This window comes from Harpegnathos saltator, unplaced genomic scaffold (assembly GCF_003227715.2).
Source record: "Harpegnathos saltator strain DR-91 unplaced genomic scaffold, Hsal_v8.6 scaffold45, whole genome shotgun sequence".
Classification (NCBI taxonomy): domain Eukaryota; kingdom Metazoa; phylum Arthropoda; class Insecta; order Hymenoptera; family Formicidae; genus Harpegnathos; species Harpegnathos saltator.
The window spans coordinates 1,229,171-1,256,482 of NW_020230261.1; the positions used below are offsets into that span (position 1 = coordinate 1,229,171).

Genomic DNA, 27,312 nt, shown 5'->3' on the forward strand with positions numbered 1-27,312 from the left:
ATCGATACAACTATATGTACAATATTTCGTACAAACATGTACAAATATATACTTGTATAAATATATATATATATTTTTCTTATATTTTTATAATTAGAAGGTAACATAATAGGTTTCCTCGTCACCCATGAGATGCTATTGCCGACGCGTTTTTTTTTTAAACCACTTAGATGCGCCTTATGATTTCAACGGTCCTGAGGTCGCGAGTCGCGATCGTCAGTTGCTGGATCCGCCGCGCGGTAAGGGGAGGTAGAAGGCGTAGCTTCCGAAAATCGGCCGAAAGTTGTAAAGTTTGCCGAGCTCTGCTATATCTGAATAATCTGAGATAATCGTATTTTCACGAATAATAACTGTCAATACATGCGATGATGCGGCACTCGCGAAACCGAGTGCACTTATTTTATACATAAAAAAGAAAAAGATTGATCCAAACGAGCTCCGAAATGTCGGCTCGCGTCCGCTCGAGGTCCGGCTAAATCGCGGGCAGGTGTATCTCGCGAGTGACAAACCGTGGTCTCAATCTGTCGACGCCCGGGAGAGACGCGCAGCCAGTGCGCTCGCTCTCTACCCTCTAACCCCCTTAGTACCGAATTTCATCTACGAAGTATATAAAAATAAGCAAGCACGGGATCGTGCGCCATATGCGAAGCGCCATGTGGCGGAGGGTCAACAATGTCACCGGGAGGAACACATCTCAGCCGCGTGTCTCGAGGCGAGAGTAACGTCGCGCGGCGAAGAACGCCGCATCGTATCGCTCGTCGGAGACGAGCACACCTGCCCGCCTCGAGGTGAAGCTCGACGCTCGCGGACTCTCTCAGCCGCGGAGCGTTTCAACCGTTCGCGAACGGCGGATTATCTGTTTCTCCGTGTATCGACGGTTAGCCACAGTGTAACGCGGCGATGTAAAGCGGGTGTACCGAGCGCGGCTCGTCTTTCGACCTAAGAGCGAAGGAGCCGATCCCGCGTCGTCGCGCCTGAGGCGAGCTCGGTTACTGACAAAAGTGTGTTGCACACACGAGTGCACAGTGCGTGTCTGCGCGCAGCCGGCTCCCGAGGCGATTTACGAGACGTTACACGCGGCTTCCCTGCGGATGTCACGCCGTGTAAAATACGCTTGTTCGACCGCGAAACTACTCTTGTCATTCGCGAGACGAGATGTTACGCGTTACCCTGCGCGAGGCCGTCGGCGTCGTCTCGATGCGCCGGCTATGTAACGTTAGCACGCGCGATAATTCCGTCGCATGCTTTGTGACAAAAGGAGAAACTCGAGACTCGCACTCGCGGCGCACTCGCAGAGGGAGGATCGGCCGATTTCCGCACCGCGAGAAAATTGCATTTCCGCGAGAGCCCGCCGGGACGGCGCCGCCGGCGGTGGCGGTGGTTCGTTTAATTCGAAGCTACGGTTAACGGGAATAAAAAGCTCGTCGCGGGGAGTCGCGCGATTGGAAGCCCTCGTGACCCGATGCGGGAAGAAAAGGAACGTCGAGAGGCGAGAATCCGACCACGGGAGAAGCGGATAGTACCCTTCGCTCCCCCCCTTCTCTCTCTCTCTCTCTCTCTCTCTCGCTACTCGAAAGGGGATTATCCGGCCTCGACTCCATCGACGGTTCGCCACACGCTGTAACGCGACGATCAAAGTTCGCCATCATGCGTCGTATATAGCGCGACCGACCTATATAAAGCCTCCTCCGCTCCGTCGAGCTATCCGTGGAATCACGAGGATACACACGGGGATATCGGGCGGGGCGGTCTATGTACATGCGCGTCGTGCGGAATTAACCAGCCGGTGCTGAATCTTGTTATTATTAGGTATCGCATTAATACCCGACGATGATTCGCGGCACGGTGCGCACATGTAACAATGTTACGTAACTGTGCACACTGTGCGACGACTAGGGTCTACCCTTACGTTGGATATCAGTCATGCACGCGTCGTATGTGTGTCGTATGATACTCGGGAATCGATCCCCGGGAACAGACGGTTAATAGACATTTCTCTCTCTCTCTCTCTCTCTCTCTCTCTCTCTCTCTCTCTCTCTCTCTCTCTCTCTCACCCTCTCGTGTATTTACCCTCGAGTATCGGCTCGCGCAAATAACACAAAGTTTCCGTAACAAATCGCGCACGGATAACGTCTCATATCTCCACGATTACGCGACAGCCGCCGCTGCGCGCGGCGGGAAATATTCGCCGCCAGAAATAAATGACGTTTCATTACACGCACACGATAAGACACTCAGGCACGGCTGCCACTTTCCCAGCTGCTCGCGCTAACGCGCTCGTGCGCCTTTAATTTCACTCGGGTAGATTTTTACCTCGCAGGTGAGCGCGCTTATATCTGGAACCGATTACTCTTAGCAGTGACAGTCGAACGAGTTGGCCTTTCGGCTGCGTTCAAATGGAGGCTCGACTTACTGAATTTTTTCTTTTCTCCCCTGTCTAACTCTCGCGACATTCTCGAAACCGGGGGACGGGGGGGCGGAGGGGACTTTTCTTCGTGTCACTCGGGAGAATTGTCGAAGCGTGTATGTGCGTTTATCTCTATACGCCGATAGCGAGGCATCGCGTGGCCGCGGTCGATCTCTCTTCGATCTAACGAACGGAGAGCCATTAGCACAACGGCACCGCACCGGTGGAGGTGGCCTGTACAAACACTTCGTCCGTAGGAATTTGATCCTTAGAGAGCAGGATCTCCTTCACCTTCGTCTTAGGACTGTACGGACGACGGGTCGGGACGAGTCGAGTGTACAAAAGCGCGGTATATGCTTCGTAGATATTCCGTGGAAGTATGGAACGATAAACTTCCCGGGATGTGCGCCGTAAAGCGTCCGAGGAAAATGCTTTTTCCCACGGATCATGAGATTCCAGGACGCGGCGGCGCACACCGTTGATTGCACCGTCGCAACGTTCCTCGCCCGCGTCGCGATTACGTCGCCTTTATTTCGCTCGAACTCTCTCTTTTTCGCTCTCTCCCTTTCTCTCCTTTTCTCTCTCTCTCTCTCTCTCTCTCCCTCCCTCCCTCCCTCCCTCCCTCCCTCCCTCTCTCTCTCCCTCTCTTGTTCTCGGGTTGGCATACGCCTCAATAAGTAGTTCGCGCGATTGTAATTAAATTAATTCACCCGATGTAAAATTGTAATTTGTATCCGCCAACAATTGCAGCCGCTAACGGCTTTTGCTCTGCAAGAATAAACGAGACGAGGCGGCAGCTGTTGTTGCGGTGATTTTCGCGTAATTATTGCGTTTAATTGCGCGTCCAATTTACAGGGAAATAATTTCTTAACCGAGATTTTCATCGGTTATTATTAATTTCCGAGACCGCCGCGTGTGTTTGTGAAATTTACCGCCGACGGAATTCGCGATAATTATTATTACGTTGATATGTTATTGTTGCCACGAGGAACGCGGCTTCGAGTCGCGAGTGTGGTAGGTCGGGGAAGCGCGAGTCGGTTTGTAGTACCTCAAGTGGTGCTTCAAGTCCAAGGCGCGAAAAAATATCGATGACGACATGACGACACGAGGCCGCAGAGAGAGGTTGAACTTCTCTCGAGAAGTCACAGCTGCGCCTTTCCGCGTTCTTCTCTCATTGACCGGATGTGTCGCACATAACGCTGTATGTTCAATGTCAAGGGCAGCTGTTCCGCTCAGGGGGCATGCCCCCAATTTTTTTCTCTAACGTACCCTTAAATCTCCTCTAAACGGACACGGAGCCTTGACATCCTCGTTTTAAAGATTAAATTAATCTCGTTGCTTCGTTGCGATCATTGCGATGTGGCGGCATCACTTGCTCGTTGTATCATCTTTTTGATTACTCGTCCGATCCACTTTCGACTGTGTGTAATTAGGCGCGTAGATATAATATAATATAGCCGTATCTCTGTGTTTGTGTCCCTCTGCACTCCATCCCTTCTTCCTGCCTGCTTGACATCCCGACAAAGCCCGTGACATTTGGGAAATTAGCAAACGCTAATAATTAGCGTTTCTCTTTGTAAGAATGGTCCACAAAGGATCCCCCTTGCAAAGAGTCCAACTCCGTGGAGAGATCGCGCACGCTCCATTGTCCTTTGCGGCGGGGATCCTTTGATCAATGCACACGGACAGACAATGCTTGCTGTGGTGTCGGTAAGTTGACAGTGAGCGTTATCGTTTGCCGGTAGTTCATAAACAAGTTTATTTAGCTCCGTAGCATGTGTAAAGGCTTGATAACAACGAAAGTGACGTAATCAAACGGCACTTTACCGCGGTAAATACTCGGCTCACAGAGAAGCCTCCCGCGATGCCTCTCGCCGTCGAACGTAAATATTTCCCCGACTCGCTTTTAATCTCTCGAACCGGCGAACGTTACGTTAAATTGCCGCACGCTCGACGGCTTTGCCATTTGCTACATTAACAAATGGCACGAGGTGTTTTTGTACGAAGCGGAAGCCTTCGGAATCCCGCGAATACCGGTATATCGAGTCTCCCGCACTGATAAAAAGCTCCGATTAAAATTACGTGCTGCCAGTCCCGCACGGCGATTATATATCACGTATACGCGTGTGGTGCCGCGCTATAGGAAACCATCTACATGTCTCTTACAATTTTTGCAATTAAACAATATCGAGGTGAGATCCATATTTTTCCATATTATTCGTTCTTGTATCTGCTTGGAAAAAAGGCGTGTAAATTCGGGAGGCGTTGCCTGCTCTCCATCGCTAATCGTTCAATAATGACATGGAGGAATAGTGATTGAATAAACGAAAATATAGCGTTGACGTCTATCGCCGTAACTAATCAGAAAACTTACTTTTTGTTTCAGACCTTCCTGAAGGTTCATGGCCGCCGAACGGTGGACGTACTTCCCCGGGGGTGCAGTTTCCGTGGGACTCGAGGATGCCGCACCGTAGGATCCGGTTCGGGCCAAGCAGGGTCGGCTCGAAGGTATGTTTACAGACATTTCCGCACTCTTACATTAAGCTATTTGTGACCGGAAACTGAGCAACGCAGCAGGCGATATTAAAATCGTCGAGTCACAGCGATCGTGAAAAGTTTCGACACGCTCATATCTACGAGCACTTTTCTCGTTATCATCTCTCGTTGACCTAATCGACGGAATCTTGTCTTTTGTTGCAGATCTGCGGCGTAACGCGGTCGACCCTGATCTTCTAGTATTCCCGTAAGTTGCAAAAAAGATAATTATGAAAAATGAAAGGTTGTAGGTGTTTGTAGAATTTGTTGGAGCCAATGCGATTTACTTAGTCTGTGGACTTTTGCATGTCTGTTTCATTACGTTCATCAAAATACACTGCACAAAACGACCGGGGAATCGTGTTCTTTTGGCAGCTTATATTATTCAATAGATATTCGAATTGTCACACATTCCTCTTTTTCGAAGACATTCGTTTTGAATGAACAGTGATCCCCCAATCGATTCAAGCAGCACAAAATGCGCATCCAAGATGCGCCACTGCGTGTGAAATTCGCGCGCGACGAATTCTACAACCGTCGTGATTATTGAATTTTTTTAATTTTTCGTGATTGAAATGGGCGGTCAATTCTATGCATATTATTTCTCATTTTTCCTAAAATTAAAACCTTTGCGATTTAAGAATTTCCGTATCCATATAGAGTCTCGTGACAATCTTATTGCGGTATCTTGATAATTGATCACTTTTCTCGATCGACTTTTCGCGTCACTTTTTTCGATCCTCTCGATCTCGTCAGCAATGCCGTGATCTTCGACATTTTACACAAGATTCGCGACTCGTACGAGTATATTCTCGTCGATACACTGAACATTATCGCGTACTTTTCGTCAAGTTTTCGTAAAAAATATCGCGAGTGTAACGCAACGTATAGAGGCTGAACACATAAGCGAATGCGGAGCGACGCAGTCAGGATGCAGCGGCGAGTTTATCAATGGATCAGAGATGGCTGCAGGTCGCTTGACAATGGACGATGGACGGTGAGCGACTGAACGTCGCTGGAATCAACATGCTGATGGTGAGCGTACAACCTAAACACTCGAAATACACGACATTACACTGTATAGTATGCATGCGTAAACGTAAATCGCATTGATTTCCGACGAAGAGTATTCACCACATAGAAGTCGTTACTTTGTAATCTTGCATTTAATAATTCAATGATTTGATTTGACATTTGATTTTGATTTTTGACATTTGATGATTTTTATGCATTTGATCGACTTGATCGATATCGCTTGATCACTGATAGAAATTAAATTGGACGTAATTTCCGGCATGACCGGAATTCCGGAGACACGAAAGTTATCGTAAGACTCGACTTGTTCGGATCAATATTAGCACGTACATCCGTTTTAACTGACTACATAAAAAATTAAGCATATTAAAAATTAAACACACACTACGCTGGGTTTGACCGTCGATCGTTTGATAACCCGTCAGTCACATCGATCGAGTTTTTACTCCTCCTGCTTTTGTCGTCTCACGATAATATTACGCTCACATACGCGATGTCGCACAACGTAAAAGCCTCTCGCGGCGGGCGAGTCTAGGGAACCGATTTGTCGGACGTGAGATCGCAGATGGGATGGGATCGCCCATCAGATCGCCGATCCCCCAACAAACCATACCACCCTGAGCGAATTCGTGATATTCTGGAAATTAGCGCGCAATATAACAATTACCGGTCGTGCGTGGCCACGGGATGACAAACGGTGGCTCACAAAGCGATATTTCGCGACGTCGCCGGATGGTCCATGGAAATCGTCCGTGAGCCCCGGTGTCGGGGCTCGGACAGGGGACGGGGAAGGGGGAAAGAAAGGACATTGTGGGGACGGGGAAGCCGCAAACCAGCGGGTGGGCGCGAGCGTTGTCGGGGCGTACCGGTCTCTCGCTTTTGTGCTTAGCTAAATGAAAAGTCATCTCGAATCTATTACTTTTGAGTTTTGCCACCGGCTAGTGTAAATATTTAGGGTGCCTTGTGCGGCGGGGATGCGCACGCGGTGAGGGGGAAGAGCAAAGAGGAGGGAAGAGGAGAGACACTCTCTGTGTCGCCGCATACACGAGCCGGAATGGCCTCGTCCTATTGTTACATCTCGATAATTTATGATGCTCGTTGTTACGCCCTCGCCCGCTGCACAGCCCTACGACTCGCATCCTTTCCGCCTTCTGCCTGTCCGCCGCCTCTCCGTTTAACCTTTTCTACCTTCACCAACCCCCAAACGCGAGACGAGCGCCTTTCACCGACTCGACGTCATCGTCGTCGTCGTCGTCGTCGTCGTCGTCGCCGCTGTCCGAATATCTCCCGCGTACATCATTACCGGACCCACACTACCACCCCTGCGGCGATAATAGCCGGCGTTTAGGGTGCCGAGCGAGCGAGTGAGCGTGCGAGCTTCAACGAGCTTTTCCACCCCGCGCATTGCAATAGAGACCACGTGCATCGTTGATTGCGTCGATTGTTCAGATTGTCTCGACCCTGCACCCCTTTACTAATTAGCGCGCTAATAAAGCGTGATATTAACAGTGCATCTCGGCTCGTATAGGCCGTGGAAATGCGCCATGTGACGAGCACTTTTTACCCTTGCCGGCCTGCAATTAAAATCGCGCGACGACCGTAATGCGTTATTCAATCTCAATTCCTCGCACTCGGAGTGATCTCTCCCGTTTCGATCGTTTCTCCGCGATCTATTTCATTCACCGTTCCTTCTCGGACATGCGCGCCGACTTCGGGCCGACTCGTATCTCACTTTCTTTTATTAATCTCGGCCGGAGTCGGAGGTTTACCGGCGAAGCAGCAATTTCGCTCAATTTCCATGTTAAAATATGCCCCGTGTAACATACGGACGATGTCGTTGTAACCACACGGCGCGAGCTTATCGGTGCGCCCGGCGCTCCTCTACACTGACATCCGGATATCACGGAGACGACGCGTACGCGATGGTGATTAGAAAAATGCATCTGCATAGACAAGCCCGGCATATGTTGCGCAAGAACAAACGGAGCGGCCAGCGTGAACGAGCGCGGCTCTCTCGGTCGGACGAGAAAGTTGCGCTCGAAAGTATCGGTCGGGGCGACGAGAGGCCCGGGAACCTCTTCGGGGATCTCCTCGTCGTCCGTATGGAAATGCGGCACCTTGAATTAAGGTATGCCGCCGAGACCAAGTGGAAACAGCTCATAGACAAACAATAGAAACAATGGACGGCCATCCGTCCGTCGTCCGCCCAATGCACGCCGCTCGTAGACCATGCTTGAGTACACAATGGTTACAAGGTTTTTCAAATAAAAAGGCCCTCATCATAGCGCGCGACTAGTTCTCTCGCTTGCTCACTCGCGCGCGCGCGCGCGCGCGCGCGTGTGTGTTCGAAATGTTAAAATCGCTCTCCGCGTAGGCCCGCCGCCGCGTCGCCGCGCCGCGGCAAATATTTGATCGGGAAGGTAAATCCTCTCGACGCGCCGCGTCGAAAGTTCTCCAAACAATCGTTCCATGTATCGACGTGTAATTGCATAAGACGCGGTTACACTTGCGGGCTCTCCTAACCCCGGGATCGTCTTAATCTCGCTATTGCGTATTCTCACTTCGCCGTGGGATTGCCATATTTAGCCGAGCGCGGTGTTTGATTATTTGCGCGCACACTCTGCGGGCTTACTCGCGGGCATTACCAACGGACGCTTTTCAGTCTTTGCCAACGTGCGAAGAAATTTAATTGATCACTCGGCTCACTATTCGGGTGGGGGAAGAAGCCTAGGTAGATAGCCTTCCTAGATAGGTTTTCTGTCCGCGTCTTCGCTAATCGGCGATACTTTTACCCGCGCTCCGACGTTTCACACATTTTCGTGAAATAATGAGACCTGCTCGCTCGACAAAATTATGCAATTACGCTTTTTCGCATTATTTCAAAGAATGAGTTTACGACTTAGCGACGAGATGCGTTTGTCCTTCTTAACACCGGATGACCGACTGACACGCGACGGTCGCGACGCGCGCGAGCATACTTTACTCTTACATATTCCGCGACACTGCTCTATAAGTATAATATATCCTCCCCAAGTTGCAACGACGAAAGTAAACTTCTCCCAAGTTTTCTTCCCTGCGCGCGAGGGTCTCGCGCTAAGCTTGTAACAATAAAAAACGGCGCGACGCGTTTCGCCGCGTTCTATAGAGTACAGATTCTATATCTGGTCCGTTATTGTGCCGCGGCCTCTATGTCCCCCGAACTTCCACTCGGTTTATGCAGGTAAAGTTGCAGCGAAAGGATAGGCGCAGCCAGCCAGCCAGCCATCCAACTAGCTAGCTAGCTAGCTAGCGCGCGCTCTGTTGTTGTTGCAGCTGTTAGACGGAATTTTGGTGAGAAAACAAAGTTCTCCGGAAAGTAAAGGGCCTTCGGGCCATATCCGAGGTGCCCTGGGCGTGATTCTACCTACCTACCTGCCTACCTAGTTACCTACCTACGAACTTACTTATTTCCCCGGATTTTAACCTATGTATTTTGCCGAATTGGCGTGGCTCTAACTTGGGAATTAACAAACTACACACCATTACACGTCATCCTCCGCAACTCGTAAAAGTCGCGGCCCGTGCGCTGCAGAATGCAATATGGCGAGGAATCACGTTCGCTGCGCGAAGAATGCTTAAGGAGGAGCGTCGGAGGAGCACTTGGCCCGTAATTGAGCAATTAGCATGCGCGCGTTAATGCATACACGCGGTAAGCCCCGTCTCTTTATGCGCGTCCTGCTGGCCGTCAAAGAGGAAGGCACCGTCGGACACGAACCGTCGGCGGCGAAAGAACGATCGTCATCGACGTTCTGCGCCTCGTCACGAGTCGGACGCTGCCGCGATTCGGATGTAATCGATACACGGTTGACTCCGGCCAGTGTAAGACGAAACTTATTATACGCTGCCGAGTTGGATGCCGAGCGTAGGAGGGAACGACCCGCGGTAGCAGCAGCAGCTGCTGCTGCTACCGTCGCCGGCGCAAAAGTTTAAGAAGCGACTCGTATACATATTTGTTAGTCATTTGTTCGTACAAGATGGTTTCTCCTCTCTCGCACACCATCGGACGAGGAATCGGTCAAATATTATTTCAGGAGCGCTCCTTTCTTCCCTCCTGCCTCCCGGCAGGACTAGTCGTTCCGATACTATGAAAAGTGTCAGCTCTTCCTCTCGCCCTTTCTCCCCTTTCTGTTCCACGCAGCACCTCGTAGAGATTAGCGTTCTCAGGGTGGCTTGCTTTCTCTCTCGCGCCGCCGCGTCGGTTATTTATTACGATTGCGATTGGGGCGGTCGGAAATTGCGGGTGGTTCGTCGCGCGGTTCTTCCTCGGCCGGAAATCGTTATTATGGGCGATGAGCTCGTACACGAGCTGCGAGCGCGCGATGCATCAACGGCGACAGTCGCCGCCGCCGCGCTCTGCCCTCCCGGCGAGGGTGCGCCTGCGGCGCGTAAAAAAATTGAGGCGCGCCGAAAGGGCCAACCTTAAATTACTCGAAAGGGTCGTTCAAGTGAAACCCAAGATGTCCTCAAGCTGCGCTCTTTAGCTCGGGCAGATGGCTCGGTCGCCGCGCTAGAATCTCATCATGACGATCGGCTCGTTCGCTGGACTTGCGCACGGCGCGTTCACTTGTTACTTACGTGCCCGTAAGATCGTGGCATCGCGATTGCCACATGACGTTGTCGTGCGAGCACAATGGATAACGGCATGCGCCGCCACGTGCCTTCACATGCCGTCGCTTGCGCGTCGCCCGCGCCGCGCCGGTGCAATCCGAGATGCTAATGAGCCGCCAATTTTGCCCGATCGCACACAATTAGTAGCGGTAACCTGCCGTCTGTCACGTAAGGAGCCTAGCTCTCTCTCTCTCTCTCTCTCTCTCTCTCTCTCTCTCTCTCTCTCTCTCTCTCTCTCTCTCTCTCTCTCTCTCTCTCACATTGAAATAATAAATTAGAAAACATCCAGGGCGGGACGCAACACGTATACACGTACACACGTGCCGTATCTGGAGTTTGTAATTAGAGAATTTTACATCACGCGATTTTCCTTAACGTCGTATATACGAGGGAGATAATAATACACCATGAAAGCAGCGAAATAACTAAGGGTTGAGTGTAACCTGAAACCGAAAGGCGGTCTGAGCGATTTGCCGAAGAACACTTCCCCGCAGCCGTTATTTTCCGTCGCCGATATAATGAATTTTCCCGAGCCTTCTCCCCGTCTCCGTCCTCAAAACTCTTTCCGCTCGTGAATCGATACGCGTCCGGTGGTAGAAATCGATCTCGCCGGATAATCTACGGACTCGAATATCAAACCACACTGTCTCGTTACGTACCGGCGGGTACGTATCCCGCGGGATACGTACTCGCAGGTACCTATATATATACGGCATAACTTTCCAGTTTGTATAGTAGCGACCCTACTTCCTGCGCGCACCCTATTGATCCTCCTTTATCCAAGAGCTCCTAGTCACGACGTCGCCAAGAGGCGCAGCCTCGCAGTCAAGGGGGTGATGTTTAATTCAAGTTCAAGCACAATGCCTTCTCAAGAAGAGCTTCCCTCTCCTTCTCCATTTTCTTTTCTCCTTGCTCTTTCACTCCCTCTCTCATCCCTCTGCCTTTGTTTTATATACATGCATAAATACAAAATTTTAAGCACACACACACACACGCATGTACATACGTATTCTATGCGCACTCGTATTCCGTGCGTGCTATCACTAATCTGTCAGTGATGTACCCAGAATTCTGCAAGTTCAATTAATTATATATTAATTATACATAGTGTATAATTAATTGTGTATAATTACAATATATAATTATACATGTTAATTTACTACCTAATTGTAACATAGAAAAAGGTTTAACTATACCATATTAGATAATGCGTGGGATCCTCCCTCATTTCCGGTTACTTCGATCGTTTCCTTTTTCGCTAACGAATCGTTTAAGATAGATTGTCGCCGAGGCATTTTTTGGGTTAATGTTAACTTCCTCGCCTAACCTGTTGTCTTTGCAAACGGCTCTTGTAGAAGCTGTCCTCGTTAGTTTTCCGTTATAGTAAGATCAGAAGAAGAGCCAGAAGTAAATCTGTTGGTCGGCTCGTGAATGCGGTTGCAGCCGTTAGAGACAGCTGGAGCCGAAAATTGCAGAACTCTTTAATAGCAGCGCGAGCCTGCCGCTTCTCAGTCGATGCCTTTCGTGGCGACAGCATCGAAAGGTTTTGTTCGACGCGCGGGTCCTGCGAATGCGCTCACCAACACGGTCGGTCGGTCGTGGTCGGCTCGTCGCACGCGTGTTCGTTCGGACATTGGCGATTTGCGCTATTGTTGCGGCGATCGTCATTCTCACGCCGGGGACTCGCTTACAAACCGCTAACGGTTTGCACGAGCGCTCGTTTACCGCTTTGCTGCGTCGCCCCAACGGCGTTAGTTTCTTCAACTGCTGTTTGCGCGCCGATTAGCGCGTCGGGAACTTTATCTCGTAATGCCCGCTCGGTTAACGGAAATCCGCGCGTGGACACGAAGCCGCGATCTAAGTCGCAACTTATGCTTCCTCCGCCCCGCAACGTTCCGTCCCTCGCCTCGCCTCGCCTTGCCTCGCCTCGCCTCGCCTCGCCTTGCCTCGCCTCGCCTCGCCTCGCCTCGCCTCGCCTCGCTTCGCCTCGCCTCGCCTTGCCTCGCTTTGCCTCGCTTTGCCTCGCCTCTCTTCTCTCGCTCCTCTTTTTCTTTTCTTCCTTTTTATCTTTTTTGCCTTTCTCCCGAGTGAGCCGTTCCGTGGCTGACGGAGGACGCGAGGGAGGCTTCCCGCCTTAGAGCTCTCCGCGGAGATCGCGCCTTTTTACCCGGATGCCGATCAATCTCTCGAAAATGCGGACAGTTATCCCGGCGTTCTCTCGAGCGTACGAAATCCGCTCTCTCGAGCGCTCTCGACCGGCCGGACATTAGTCGCGAGGCATGTCGTATCGCGTCCCGAGATAAGATGTCCGATTCAAGTTCGCGAAAAAGGAAGCGCGAGAGGTGGATTAAAGGTCAAGAGACGGGCAAGCGGGGGAGGACGTAGGCGAGGTAGGTGTAGCGGGAGGTGTGGGTGGAGGGCGGGGAGGGGCAGACGAGGGGGGAATAAAGGTGCAGTGGAAGCCGGTGGACTCGGAATCTTTTGGGACTGTCGACCGATTTAATTGGCTTTCTCGTAGCGGACTCGGCCTCATGGCAAGCAACAACGAGTCTTGATTCTTCTCCGAGACAAGTCCAATAAATCCAGCGCGGGTCCTCCAGCGCGCCCTGTCCGCCACCCCGCGTGTTCTCCCTCATCCGCGGTTAAGCGATGGTGACAAACTAAACCGAGATCCCTCCGCTCGCTCTTCCCACTCCTCTTTTACCTTTTTATCTGATCGCGCGGCGAAGGATACACAAGAAACACAAACCGGCGAGCACGGGACGGGGGTGCGGGGCGACGAGAGGTGTAGTAGATGCTACGTAGCGATACAGTCGACCGAGCTGGAGAGGGGAGCGACGAGAGCCCCCGAGGAGGATCGGAGCGAGCTAAAGCGGAAAAGGGTTAAGGTGCGACACCGCCGAACGATTCCGACTCCCTCGAGCTGGAGGAGAGATTCTCGGGCACGGGGGTGGCGGCAGCGACGGCGAGAGAGAAGGAAAAAGCGAAAGCGAGAGAGAGAGAGAGAGAGAGAGAGAGAGAGAGAGAGAGAGAGAGAGAGAGAGAGAGAGAAGAGTTCTCCTGGTAGCGGCGATGTCCTCACATTAAGAACTCGTTCTCTTATCAGTGATGATTTATGGCGGCATTCAATTTTTAGACCCTCGTCGAAAGGGAATCGCCGAAATAAATATGGCCACCGCGTCCTACCGATCTTCGGACAGGACTCGCGCGAAGGAGGACAGATGTTTTCACCGATCGCGCGCGGCCTCGGACGCATCACGAGCACCGGCCCCAGATGTCGAGGAACGATTTCTGGCGCCTGCTCCCTCCCCCTCGCCCACCCTCTCGCTTCTCTCTCTCTCTCTCTCTCTCTCTCTCTCTTGAGTTTTCACGACTCGACCGTTTTTCTGTCGACATTTCGGCTCAGAGAGGTACTTGACGATTTATCGCGACCTTCTGCTTCTCGTTTATGGGAGTGATTAAACGGCCAGACTATGCGGCGAGATACTCGGGCGTAGGAGGGCGACTACCGTCACTTAAGATCCGGCGCGGATCACCAGCGTCGCGTAGTGCATCATAATCTCGTGCGCGCCTTTGAAGATGTGTTATGTGGGTCGTTTTACGAGCGTAATATCTGAGAAACGTATGTCGAAAGTGTCGAAAGATAAGAGCGGACCGTTCTCTCCGTCCTTTCTTGTTCTTTTTCTCCGTCTTTGTCTCTTTACTTCTCGTCCCCCACCTCTCTCTCTCTCTGTCTCTCTCTCTCTCTCTCGTCGCTTCTAGTTGAATTCAAACGGAAGGTTCTTTATTAAATGCCGACTGAGAGTCACTGAATCGTTCAGTCGCATCAAGCGGAATGTATTCATCCATCGAGCTAACGCACGCTCAATTTGTCCGGTACCCGTCAGACTCGATGGAAAAGGATACCTTAATAAATTGTTGCCATGTTCATCGCCCGTTGTCCGTTATACTTCGTCTTTTTTAGGGGACATTTGTGCCGGTGCCAAGGGACGCTTCGTTCCGAATTGTTTTTTTTCTTTTTTTTTTTTGCGAGAATGACATTGTGTCTCGCTGTCGCGCTGCGATTCCTCGGTAAACTCGTATTTTTGTCGAACGCCTCTGCTCTTTCTCGTTCGAATAACGTGAATTAATTCTTCGCTCACTGAATAATGTTTTCTTGACATGGATCAACATACTAGTTTATTCAGTTCTGATTAAAGAAGTGGAAGAACTGCTGAATGTTAGATCAGATTAGGTTAGATTTGGTTAGGTTAGGTTAAGTTAGGTTAGGTTAATTCGTTATCGGAACCGAATTCTGCGGCAATGTTTTCGAGGCAGACGAGTGCATCGGATTAACATCGCATCCTGCTCTATCATTTGCTCTCTTTGTGCCATCTCTCTCTCTCTCTCTCTCTCTCTCTCTCTCTCTCTCTCTCTCTCTCTCTCTCTCTCTCTCCCCCCTCCCCCCTTCCTCTTTCTCTCTCTTTTTCTTTCTCTCTGTTTCTCTGTGTCTCTATCGAGAGAAATATATATTTAATAAGAACCCGTATAGGGTCGCGCGCGAAAGCCGTGCGGAATCAATTTCATTTTTCAATTTCATCCGGCGGTAGGAGGAAAAGCCACCTTTCTCGCGAAAGGAAACGTACCATTTTGCGTCTTACGTATATATATACGTGGCTAGGAGGATCAGGAGCTTTGCTCTATGATTACGTGCGCTAGTTTGAACCGGACAGACAATAACGCAGCCCGACTTGACCTAACCCAAATAACTTCGTCTTGCCCAATAATACTAGTCGGTCTAGTATTTTTATACCATACGATCGCGCAATCTTCCGGCCAAGATCCACCCACAAGGCGCACAGCCCGGGGAGAAGATGTACGTACGTACATCGTCGAAAATGAGATCTTCGTCTGGATCACGTGTGTGACATTGTCCTCCTTTTCTGCCGCGACTCGACCGGAATAACACGGATCGTGCGCGGGCTTCCACGTTCGCGGTAATTGTTTCTGCAATTGCGCAGCAAATGGAGGATTTCCCGCGCGGAAAATCGTGGTTCCGCACACGCTGTGTTTTTCTTCTCGCGCGTGTGTGTAAATTTCGTTTTAATTAGCGGCGCGACTGTGCCGGTTTCTCTCGGTTTCTCTCGGTTCTACAGGAGGGATCATAATTTTCGACCCGGAAACTCCGTCGGGCCGATAAGTAGATAAAGAGTCGACTTTTTATCGTCCCGACATCGCATATCGGTCGCGCCTAAACGGGTAGTCTCTCGTGGCTGTTCTTTCTTCCTTTCGTAAACGTCTTTGCATTCATCACGAAGTCGTAAAGTTTGCCGTTGCGTTATTAACTGCTATCAGAGCGGTAAAACGAGCTAATTATGTCATCGTGGCAATAACGATGCAAACGGAAAAAGTAACGCGTGATACCACATCGTGAAGGAGGGCCATTGGATTTTTTGGCCCGAGCTCGGGGGAGACTTCGTGAACCAGCGAGTACTTGTCGTAAAAATTTACGACCTCGAACGAGAACTAAGCAGGCCTTATCTTTTCTTTCACACCTAAATGACCGACACGAATCAGACCCCCTTCTTCCTCCTTTCTCCCCCGCTCTTTTTCTCCCTCCGTCCTACACACTCTGTCGGAGGACTTCAGACAATTTCTGTCGGGGGATCCTTCGTCCTTCCGTCGTCCCCCTGGCCTCCTCGGGTAGGGTTCCTCGCTTTATCGCCACAACATCCTGTGTCGTTTCGTGTTTCCCCTTCCGTCGTCGCCGTTGCCGTTGTTGTTCGCCGTGTCATTTTTGTCGCCGCTTCTCCGAGAATCGCCAAAGCTGGAACCGTTACGACCCACGAAGAAGAGACCGAGAATCGAAGAATCCCCTCAACATCGCGGCCTGAAATACCGAGAACGCACGCGACGGGCGATGGCCGACGTTTATTAGGCGTGACCGAAATGGCGCATCCACCATAGTCATACATCGAACTACGCGTCCACGTGTATGCGAAAAAAATTCGCTCGTGTACTCTCTTGCTTGTCCGTTGTGAATAATAGGAACTCGGTATCCTCGGACGCGCATAAAAGCCACGGGAAAATTCGACGACGCGCTTACACGCATCAGCGAGACTCCAATGATCCGTATAAAAATAGCAAGATGTATTGGAAATTTGGTCCATTCGACACGAGTCATTTTGTTTCGGATTTAAAATCGGACCTACAATTTCCCACATTGTTTCGTAATACAACTATAAACTCCGCGCCTGACTCATTATTAACAATAAATTCTGTTAGTGGAAAAAAGATATATGCAGGGTGTCCAGGATCTTTCGGAAACAAAGATTGTGAGGATCAATTAGATGTTACTGAGAAGAAAAGTCATAAGATCGCAATAGTTATTAAGTTATTACTGATTGAAAATAACCACATCTAGAGGATCTTTTAATTGATAACTTGAAAATTTGCGTACTTATTTGCAAAATAGTAAGCGATAGATATGAATGTATTGAACTTTGAACCCTGAATCTTGAACTTGTCGCTAAGCATAATAGCCGTCTTATAATTAGTAGATTAGGTCATTCTGAATAAAAAACTTTATCGTCCTTTACCATTTTGCAAATAAGTACGCAAGTTTTCAAATCAATCAATTAAACGAGCTTCTAAATGTGGTCATTTTCAATTACTAACTTCAATTAATAACTTAATATGGGATTAATATTGTGATTTTTGCAAAACAGTACTTGACTTTACTTCTTAGTTTGATCAGATTAATCTTCACACAATTTTCGTTTCCGATATCCCGAACATTCTGTGTATATCTTGTTGAAATAAATGAATCAAGTCGACCTACAAATATTTAACGCGAAAGACTTCAGTAAGATATGTGCGAAAGTCTTGCGCCGTCTTCGGCATATTAGACGAACATCTCGCCCTATTTTATTAGTGACGCACATCCAATTAGCGACTTTACGCCACGTCACTGGTTATCATTTGTCATCCTGTTAGTTTTAACGATGAAAGCCATATTCTATTCGAATTTTCTTCACTCACGGCTGTCCCCGATCACGATGACATGTGGCGGGCATGCATGGTCATCGCAGCGGAATAGATCATCGTCTCGTGACGCCTCTTCGCCTACACGAGCCACCCCGTCTGAAAAGACGCCGTCGTCGGAATGGATCTCCTCATTCGAAATGATTCATATGGTGTTATCGGAGCGTCTTAAGGTAGTAGCAGAGGAAAATAGAGACTGCCACAAGACACTACGGTGCTATGTGTAGCATATGAAAGAGGATCGTTGAAGCGAATATTAAGTTCACGGTGATTTATGAGCAAGGGTTTGCTCTTTACATCGAACCGCGGGAATCGTTTCATGAATTTTGCTCTGATATTTCCCGGAGAAAAGTCAAGCCCCGATAATTATCGAGTCGCTTGACATTGCTGAAAATTCAAGTCTCTCCGCGAATTACCCCGTAAGCGTAAATACTCCGCGGAAATAACCCGCGGTTCTGATCGTCTCGCCGGAGGGACGCGCGTTCTATAATGTTGTTCTGGGTATCGTAACAAAACGCCCTCGAGCTGTTTCTGTCTCGTCACCATTGGATACCCTTCGGGACACACGCGGCAAAGGAATGCGACAGAAATAACGTCGTCCTCTCGCCCGCGTTCTCACGGCCCAAAAGCGCCGATAAATCGGCCGCGATGTGCTGTTAATCGCGCGCGAGGTGGACCCGTTCCGAAAATTTAGGAGCCACCTAAAAATACGCTCGCATTCGCTTCGAGGTCGTGCGCGCACACTTCATTCTCTCTCTCTCTCTCTCTCTCTCTCTCTCTCTCTCTCTCTCTCTCTCTCTCTCTCTTTCTCGTTCTCATCGCTCTTCCATGTCGCACGTCGCGAAAGAGACAGCCGTAGGGTGATGTAGCATCCCGACTTAATTGTCCGTCGAGGTGGCGCGGGGACACGCGACTGGAACGCTCCCTGGAACGCGCGGTAATTAAGAAAGGTGTCGCGACTATTCGATGCGGTTGTTTGTCGGAAAATTGCCGGGAAACGACGACATCGTAATTGACGTTGACAGCAACTAGGCTAGAACAATGTTGATTCTGTTGTAGGATTCCCAATTAATAAGAGCAGGCTATAGGTGAAAGAGATCTCTCCGTCAGGTGGACAGTGTAAGAAAGAGAGAGAGAGAGAGAGAGAGAGAGAGAGAGAGAGAGACAGAGGGGAGAAAGAGAGAGCACTGTCGAGTCCCGGAATAAAATTCCGATCTACGACGGAAGTACGACGGACGCACGACATTGCGTGTGAAAATCCCCGTATACGTGCGTGTGCGTCCTCCACGTTCTTTTCCCTTCTGCCGATCGCACTTATCGACGCTTTTAGTCGACGACGCCCTCCCATCGGGCTCCGTCAAGCGCCCCACGGTATTCGCTTGAAAAAAGAAAGTCTTCCGCGAAGCCGGGACGGATTCCCCTGTTGAGCGGCCGCGCATCCATTTTCGAGGGGCGCACACGCGTCACTTCCCTTACGGCTTTTTAATTAGTCCTTTCCTCGAAGTTAACGAGCGCGTTCATCGGTAGCCGGCGGCGGGATACGCGGATATCGCTCTCCGGGACGACGACGGTGGGACGGAGGGATGAAGTATAGGACGAGAGGAAGGGCCGCGCGCGGCAGAAACTCCCTCGGGGACTATTTTTGAAAGTGTCTCGCTTCGCGCGCGATACACGGCCTATTTATTTTGCCGCTAAAAGTAGTCATCGCCCGTACGCTACTCGCTCACTCGCTCGTTTGCCAACGAAACACGTCCGCTATATCCTGGCTCCGCTCCCTGTCTCTAAGTTCAAGGTAATCGGGCGTGGGACTATTTACGCTCTCGGATCCGGGCTAAGCTGCATCGGCAGCGCGCTTTTCGGGTTAGTTGAAAGCTCGCTCTCCGCGCGAGTCGTCGATCCCCGGCAACCGACGGCGCCCTCTTAATTCGAGGCGAGCAACCTTTAAATTTAGCCCTTTGCATCTTATCCCGAAATATATCGCGATATTATTTCGGTCTTTGAGACCGAGAGATACGCGGAGTCTACGCGCAGCGATTTTCTTATGATCTACGCATCGAAGTCGAGAGAATCATCGAGAGAGAGTTTTCAGGTTCGCGCTTGTAAGATATTTATAAATCTTTCCTTCGATCTCCGCGGGGAGGTTCGCTCGAGTTTTTCAACACCGCGCCGAGAGGACCGGTCGATCCAGATGGACACCGATTATCGCGCGAATCCGCGCGATCGCCCCCCTCGAAATTCCGATTCGGTTGGATAAATCCAAGAGAGAAGGAATAGCAGAAGGCGCGAATCGCGCGAGGAGTGGCGCGGGCGGCGGGGAGAAAGTAGCGGGGCATAAGAAATTCAATTGCTTCGTATAATATCGCGAGAGGGCAGAGAAGCAATCAGAAAAAGCCCGAGGCGATGGCTAAACGATCTGTGCAACGAGTTTATCCATTTGAGACACGCTCTTCTCACTTCGCCCCGTTAACTTCCTTCGTGCTCTTGTTTCCCGTAATATTCGCCGCGTCTTTCCCTCCGCCTTCGTCTTGCGTTTTTGCGTTATTACTCTCTTCTACTGCCTTCAACCGCTCTTCATCTTTGCCTTCCGCGCCCTCTCGCCCCCCCTGCCCTCACTCGCCGTCTTTCTTTGCCTCCACCGCGATCTTTCTCGTAGCGGCATGCAAATTATTACACGAGTCCTAGCGTTAATTTCCGTTACGATACCACGGCCGACGTCTGTTTGCGCGGTCGTTTCGAGCGCCGCGCCGTCCCGAGGTCGATCATTACGGCATCGACAGCGTCTCGCGATACTCGCGGCGGGAGAGAGCGAGCGTAACTTAATAATAATCGTCATCGAGACTGCGCGATTCGAATGTCCCGTCCTCGAGAGCGCGTCGGGATCGCGATAGGCATAGGCGTTCATTAGCTTCGTCGTCGAGTTTCATTTGCATAGCCGGCATCGATAGGAACCCCTTCTGCGCTCAATTTCCGCGCGCATTTCGCGACCGCTGCCGTGACGAAGGAGCGTTTGATCCCATGCACACACACGTGACGGATCACCGGCTAAATTAAAATTAATATCTACAATTCACAATGAAATTATTAGCCCGAGAGACGACGTACACACATCGATTGGCAGAAATCGAGAAGTGGATCTTGGCAAAACCGAGATGGCAAGGTATCGCGAGAGAACTTTGCTTTGTGAGAGAGAAATGAAAGCTCGATCTGTGCGATATCTCGTTGATCCGTCGCCGTTAGCTTTCCGTCGCGTCGACGGAACTGTACGCGACGTTGCGGCGCGGCGGAGTGGTGCGAGAAAAGGACCTCGACCTGTGTCGAGTCCTCGGCCAGTTTCCAGTATCGCATTAGCTCGATCGGGGGAACGCGGGTATCTCCGTTTCATCGGCCGGTTGCCAACGAGATCTATCCCGATGAATATTTAATGTGAATTTAAGGCTCGCGTTCCGCCCGTGTCGGCTCCCTGCGAGAAGTCATCAACGGTCGTCGGCGGTCGTTGTCACGTTTTCGTGGTCGCGATATAAATTCGAGTGGCGGCACACCGCCACGGACATAGTCACGCGAGAACAGTGGCGTGGACGACGCTATACGGCGCTACCCACGGGGATAAATTTACATTCAGCATGGGAAAATTATGCGACTGCAAAAAGCACCGGCCGGCCAGTCGTCGGTCGGTCGTCGTTCACCCCCGCGCTCGCTCTGCCCGCTTCGCGACCGGTCGCTTGTAAAAACGTGTTTGCTTTCCGAAGAAAAGTCGTTACTCCCAGGCGGCTTGAAATATTTGCAATTCGCCTAGTCCGCGCCGGAACACTCGCGCGTCTGGTCTCGCCTCTTGATGCCGGCGACAGCAACGACGACGACGACGACGACGACGACGATGACGACGAGTCGGTGAAATTCGACTCGTATCCGCGGTGTCGCCAGGATCCCGGCCAGGATCTCGTTGTTCGCGAAAGTCGCGAAAGTCTAAGCACGTGAAACGAAATCGCGTAGAGCGGACCTCGCCGCACGGATAAGGATCATTACACGCTCCGCTAGCGAGTGCGAGTGTGCGCGCCGCGTGCTCAGGCAACGACGCGAGCGAAAGCGGCCGTGTACTACGTGTGCGTGAGCGACGACATAAATTATCCGCGCAATATGGATCAAAGCCGGGCGGGGATAAGCGGCTGTTGAGCGACGAGAATTAATCATTTATCGCACTTAATCGCTCGCGAATTCCACGCGCGTGGCGCGGATCTGGACTGAATTACACACACCCCGAGGGTCCCCGCACCGCTCGCCGGGATCGCCAGGATCGCGTGGCGAACCCTGCTAATCGATCGTCAAATAACTCGACTGCGTTTGCAATTGTATCGCGCGAGCTGGGGAGACTTCCGCATGCGTTGCGTTACGCATCTTTCTCCCTTAATCTCACCTTCTGTTTGTGCGATTTTTTCTTCCTCTCGTTTGAATACTCAGTGGAAACGTTAGAGTTGCATCAGGCAGTTGCTCATTTACATGCAGCCTTCAGTGGCGAAAAGATATTTATGTAACGAGAAATTCTCCCGATTAATTCTCCGTTCCGTTGATAACTAAGCGCGCGCGCGCGATTCAGCGCGTCCCGTAGGCAGCCATTTAAATTCAGTTATTTAAAAAATCATTTCATCGAGTCATTTAAATTGAAATTACGCGGGAAATGATAACGTAATATTAATTAAATTAATTAAAATTTAGCGCGCGTAACACGCCACCGCAATTCTACAGACAGCGCTTTTCGATTTGCGGGAATGACGCGATATTACGCGATTACCCGCGGTAAGCAGCCCGCAATTTTTTATCGCTCAGTTCCCCGGCACGACGGGTGATCGCGATCGTTACAGTAGCCCGCTGTGCAATGTCGCGTTGGCCACGCTCCGCTTTCACGCAGCTCCGTGCGTCACTTTCGCGCGTTCCGAACGACACCGATCCTTCGAACTGCGCGCGCGCGCGCGCAGCGTCGCGGCGCGAAATTAATATCGCGCCGGCAGGCAGTAACTCAGCCGGTCGTTCATCATCGGACAATAGCGCGCTAGTTATTTGTGTAAGATGCCGATTGTGTGTACAAGACGAAGCGCGCGCGCGCTCTCCTCATGCAGACTCTCGCGCGCCGCGTATCCGCCGCGCTACACCGGTCGGTGTAGGCACGCTCGTAAATACGTACGCTGAAACAACTCGCAACGTGTGCGCGCGCGTAAAGAACGACATAAATTATCCGCGTAATGCGGACAGGGGAACGTAATAATAACATTGTCGGTTAGCGCAGCGAGTGAGTGAGAATACACCGCGCGCGCGCACGCCGGGTTTCCCCCGGCATTGCCATTCCGCGCCGCGGCTCCCAGTTGTCTCGAGGGATTAACTCGCCTCTCTCGCGCCCCGGAGCCCACGCTTATACGTCTCGAGTTTCCGCCCCGATGTCTCAAGAAGTCAACCACGGAGGATTTAGCCCGGAGACAGCTAACGACGCGCGCGTGTAGGTGTATCGGCCCGTGTGCGCTCATCTGAGCGAGTCTTATCCGTCGTCGTCGTCGTCGTCGTCGTCGTTGATTACCATCCCGCACTTGTCTCCAGAAGCTTTTTACAAATTTCCCGCCCCTCCCCGCATACTTTCTCCGAATATCCAATCGTGTCCTAATGGCACGTTATCATTGGCTCACATTATGGAGCGACGTTACATTGTCACGTGCACTCGGCGCGGCAGTGGTGCCGCGATTCTTTAACTCGTTATTGGAGTTAACGACAGTTTCTCGACGGTATACAAAATCGATGCGCATCGATAACGGAAGTTAACTCCGATAACGAGTTACAGGATCGCACCACAGCGGAGCGTTCCCGAGGAGAGATCGAAAATCCGAGGCGACACGTCACGACCGGTCGTTACGGTCGCCCCGACTGTTAGTCGATCGCTCGCCTTTCACGAATTCCTTTCCTCCTGTGAACGCGCGCGTCCGGTCGAATAGGCTTTATGCATCGATTGGCAAGAATCTAACGTCACAGAGAGCTGACGTGTGTTACAACCGGTAACGAAGGTTGCCCACGTATACGTAAACGCGCTCTCGGTGACACACACCGCCCGCCGCCCGCTATTTTTCTAATGCCGAGAGAGAGAGAGAGAGAGAGAGAGAGAGAGAGAGAGAGAGAGAACTTTTTGCGATCCGCGGGGGGCGTTATCGGGCTAATAAGTGATTCGTTGTAATTTCCGCCGACCCGATTGCTCGCACGGATATGCGTTCTGAACGCTGCGCAATTATAACACGCGCGTTTAAGCCCTCGACTGCGCTGATTTATATCGGCAGCTGCGCCGCGTGCGCACTGTTGTGCAATCACTTACACGCTATTTTGCGCGCGCGCGCGCGCGCGCATTCGATCGGAGTAATTAAAATTCCGTTTATCCGATATACGTTATATCGCGTATATATCTATCTATATACGCGTATATATACACATATTCCCGCTGACCGCCCGAAACAAATGATGCATTTGGCTAATAGCGCAGCTCGAATTTTCCTTTCGGCTGACCCTATTTATAGCCAGCGGCGCTGAAACACACTTAGCCGACGGAGTACCGTTTAATTAAAACGATAACCGATCCGATTTGGCACGATGTACCGTTTAGCCGGGCCGTTTTGCGCCGGCGACAGTCCTTTCCGTGCGACAGATCGGCTTCACCAGGCGTTTAATCAATTCGCCGCGAGATCCCGCCTGTCAGATACGCGCGCTTCTTGCAGCGCGGATTATAAAGGGTGATACGACAGGCTACGTTCGCGCTAAATATTTTTATTTCCGCGACTCGTTCTCTCCCTCTCTCTCTCTCTCGCTCTCTGCCCCCTCTCCCCCTCGCGAGCCGAACGTTGCTCCTTTTATCGTGCATTTTGCTCGTCCTCCCCCTTCGCGTCCTCCCCCGGCGAAAGAGACCTCATTGCCGCGAACGGGCATATAAAATATTCGTGGGATTTCAATCCGTCGCGTCGGCGGCCGGGCGGCCGCGCGCGGCCAGCGGGATGTCATTAGAGCGGATATTTCGGACGAGTACAGCTTGCGCATCAGCGTCAGTCGAAAAGCAGTCGCATTGATTTTCGGTAAATGACGTCGTACATGTGTAATATAGACAACAATACCGCGATCATATTCCGCTGGCGGAACATCGGCGAAGCATCATAAACAATGAGCAGAAGCAGCAGTCACGAAAGGAGATGATCGCGACGCGGCGATTACCCGCTCCCGCGAATAATTCATTCGCGTCGAGTGCGATAAAGCGACATTTCAGTCGAATGATTCGAGCGGGACTTTTCCACCGACCGACGCTCAAGGACGAGCCCGACAGCGCGCACGGCGCTTAAAGAGTGGCATTCCTGAAATCGCTTTCTCTCTCTCTCTCGCAGTGGACCGCGAGCGCTCGTAATAGTCACGCTAGTTGACACGCGGGCGAACGCCCGCGCCGTCGATACATTTACGCGAGTGCTTTCAAGCACTCGATACATCGTTAAAGATCAGCCGAGGGGACCCCGACAGCGTCGCTCGTCGTTCGCTCGCGAGGACTGATAGAGGGAGGGCGATAGACGCGACAGACGACACGACGTTGCGGCTTCGTAAAAGGTCGCGTCACGAAGAAGAAGATTCGTACGGTGTGGGTGACGCGTGGGAGAAGAGCGGAGCGAGGAGGGACAGGGAAGGGTCGCGACGCGGCCGACGATGAGGGATCGCGCGGAGAGAGGGTTCGGCGGGGCAGGGGAGGGGACGTATGATTACGGGAGGCTGTGTATTCAGTTCGGGTAGTTGTCGTTTCAGACACGAGGCACGTAGCGTATTATCATCGTTACGCGGCGAGGACCGAGGCCGTTCGTTGATACAACTTCGGTACACGGCCATCATAGCCTTACAACCCCGCGTCTTCCATCAGTTATAGCAGCCGGCGTCCCATGGCAACTCATGAATAAGGCAAACTCCGATGTTATGTCTCTATTTCGAAACGCCCTCTCGAAAGTTTTCGACGGTCTCCTCGCGTACGTCTCACCGCCACCGTCGCCGCCACCACCACCGCAGCCGCCGCCGCCGCCGCCGCCGCCGCCGCGTCGCGCTACTTTAACAATGGGCCATCAAAATGCATTGCCGTTCGGCGCGCGGAGTGGCCCCCGTGGGGCGCGATCGCCGGGAGAAATTTGCGAACGCGCGCCTATGGGCCGCGAAATCCGCCGTTCGCAGCCACTCGGAGCATCGTGGCGAGCCGCGGGAGGGGTAGGTTTCTTTGCGAAATTGATTAGATTCAAGGGAGTGATCCTGTCGCCCCTGTGGAAACTTGATCAAGATCGCTGCAAGAGTAACCGAAAAATCTCTCCAAATTTCCGGCGTCTTGAGCGGTCCGCGCTGATCATCCCCTTTCAAAGGGGATGTCAGCACTGGCCGCGAATCGGTCGGGGTGTCTTCGCGCGACACGACGAGGGGGCAGCGTCTCCCCTTGTTTACGCAGCCGAGCTCGGTCTTTATCTCCTTGTTTACGTTTCCAAAAGTCCAGGCGAAAAGTGAGTGGCAGATCAGCCGGTTTCATTGTCGCGAGTTTATCCAGCGGGATAAACGGGCTGTAGGCGGAGCCGGGCGACGTATTTATGGCTCGCATGATTCATCGACACCCGCGCGAGCGCGGGGAAAGAGAACGGGATCGCGTACGTGCGACGGGTGCGTCCGCGGAGTCACGTCGGGATTTGTGTCTACGTAGTTTCGCCGCGGTAGTAATTCCCGTCGCACGACGCGACGGCGGCGTCGAGTTTTACGAGAAGGCGCGCGCGCGCGCGGCCGGAATGCGCTACGACTGATTAAAGATTAGCAGGTGGCCACACATCGAGGAGTCTCTCTCTTTGCTTACTTTAGTCTCTTTAGCGTCCTCTCGTCGATATCGCGAAATACAATCGGCACGCGAGAGAAAAATATGTTGATTCCGATGCTCGCGGGAGATAATGCGCGCGCGCTAGGCAAAAATGACGAAGGAAGGAACGTCGCGCCGCGGACGGTTCGGATGTTATCTCGTCGCCGAGGAGAAGAATGGAGATTTATATTTTACCCGTTCTTTCACAACGTTCTATTTTACGGACTATCAGGATGAAATTTTGCATCTTTCCCTTCTACGCCTCTGGCCGGCGCTATTTTACCGCTCACCGTCCGTCAAACGAGTTGAGGTAAACATCTCAATGGCCGGACATGTATCCCATTGCTTTGAAAAAAAATATTTACTATTTATTTTAACAATAATGAGCGAAAGTAATAATTATTGTAAAAAAAAACTCCAATATTTGACGATTAGTTGGAAAAAAATATACCCAATTTGATACTTTTGTATTAAAATAATAAATAATAGTCAATTGTTAATAAATTCATTAAGAGATAGCATCTAGCTAATAATATAAAAATAGATATTTATTTATATTTGTGAATAAATAACTGAGTATTTAGTTTTGAAAATTAGTTAGAAACTCGTTTTGACGAAATTCATTATAAAAATCGCAATTGAATTGATATTTCTAAGTGGACGAGAAATTGGTATATTAAAAATGTCAGTGGTCGACCAATCGTCGGACGCATGCGTAATCCTAAGCTGTCACAAAAAAAAGTTAAGTTATTGTCGCCTTTGAACGCGTGAACGTGAACGGATTTTTGTGGTA

General features: G+C 51.0%; 1 long non-coding RNA gene across 1 annotated transcript in view; it reads left to right on the top strand.

The window, feature by feature from the left end:
- LOC105186619 (uncharacterized) overlaps nt 1-27,312 on the top strand; it is a 108,177-nt gene that overhangs the window by 1,648 nt on the left and 79,217 nt on the right. Inside the window, exons 2-3 of the long non-coding RNA XR_850027.2 lie at nt 4,794-4,915; nt 5,108-5,150. This is a non-coding gene — a long non-coding RNA (uncharacterized LOC105186619). The remainder of the gene's footprint in view (nt 1-4,793; nt 4,916-5,107; nt 5,151-27,312) is intronic.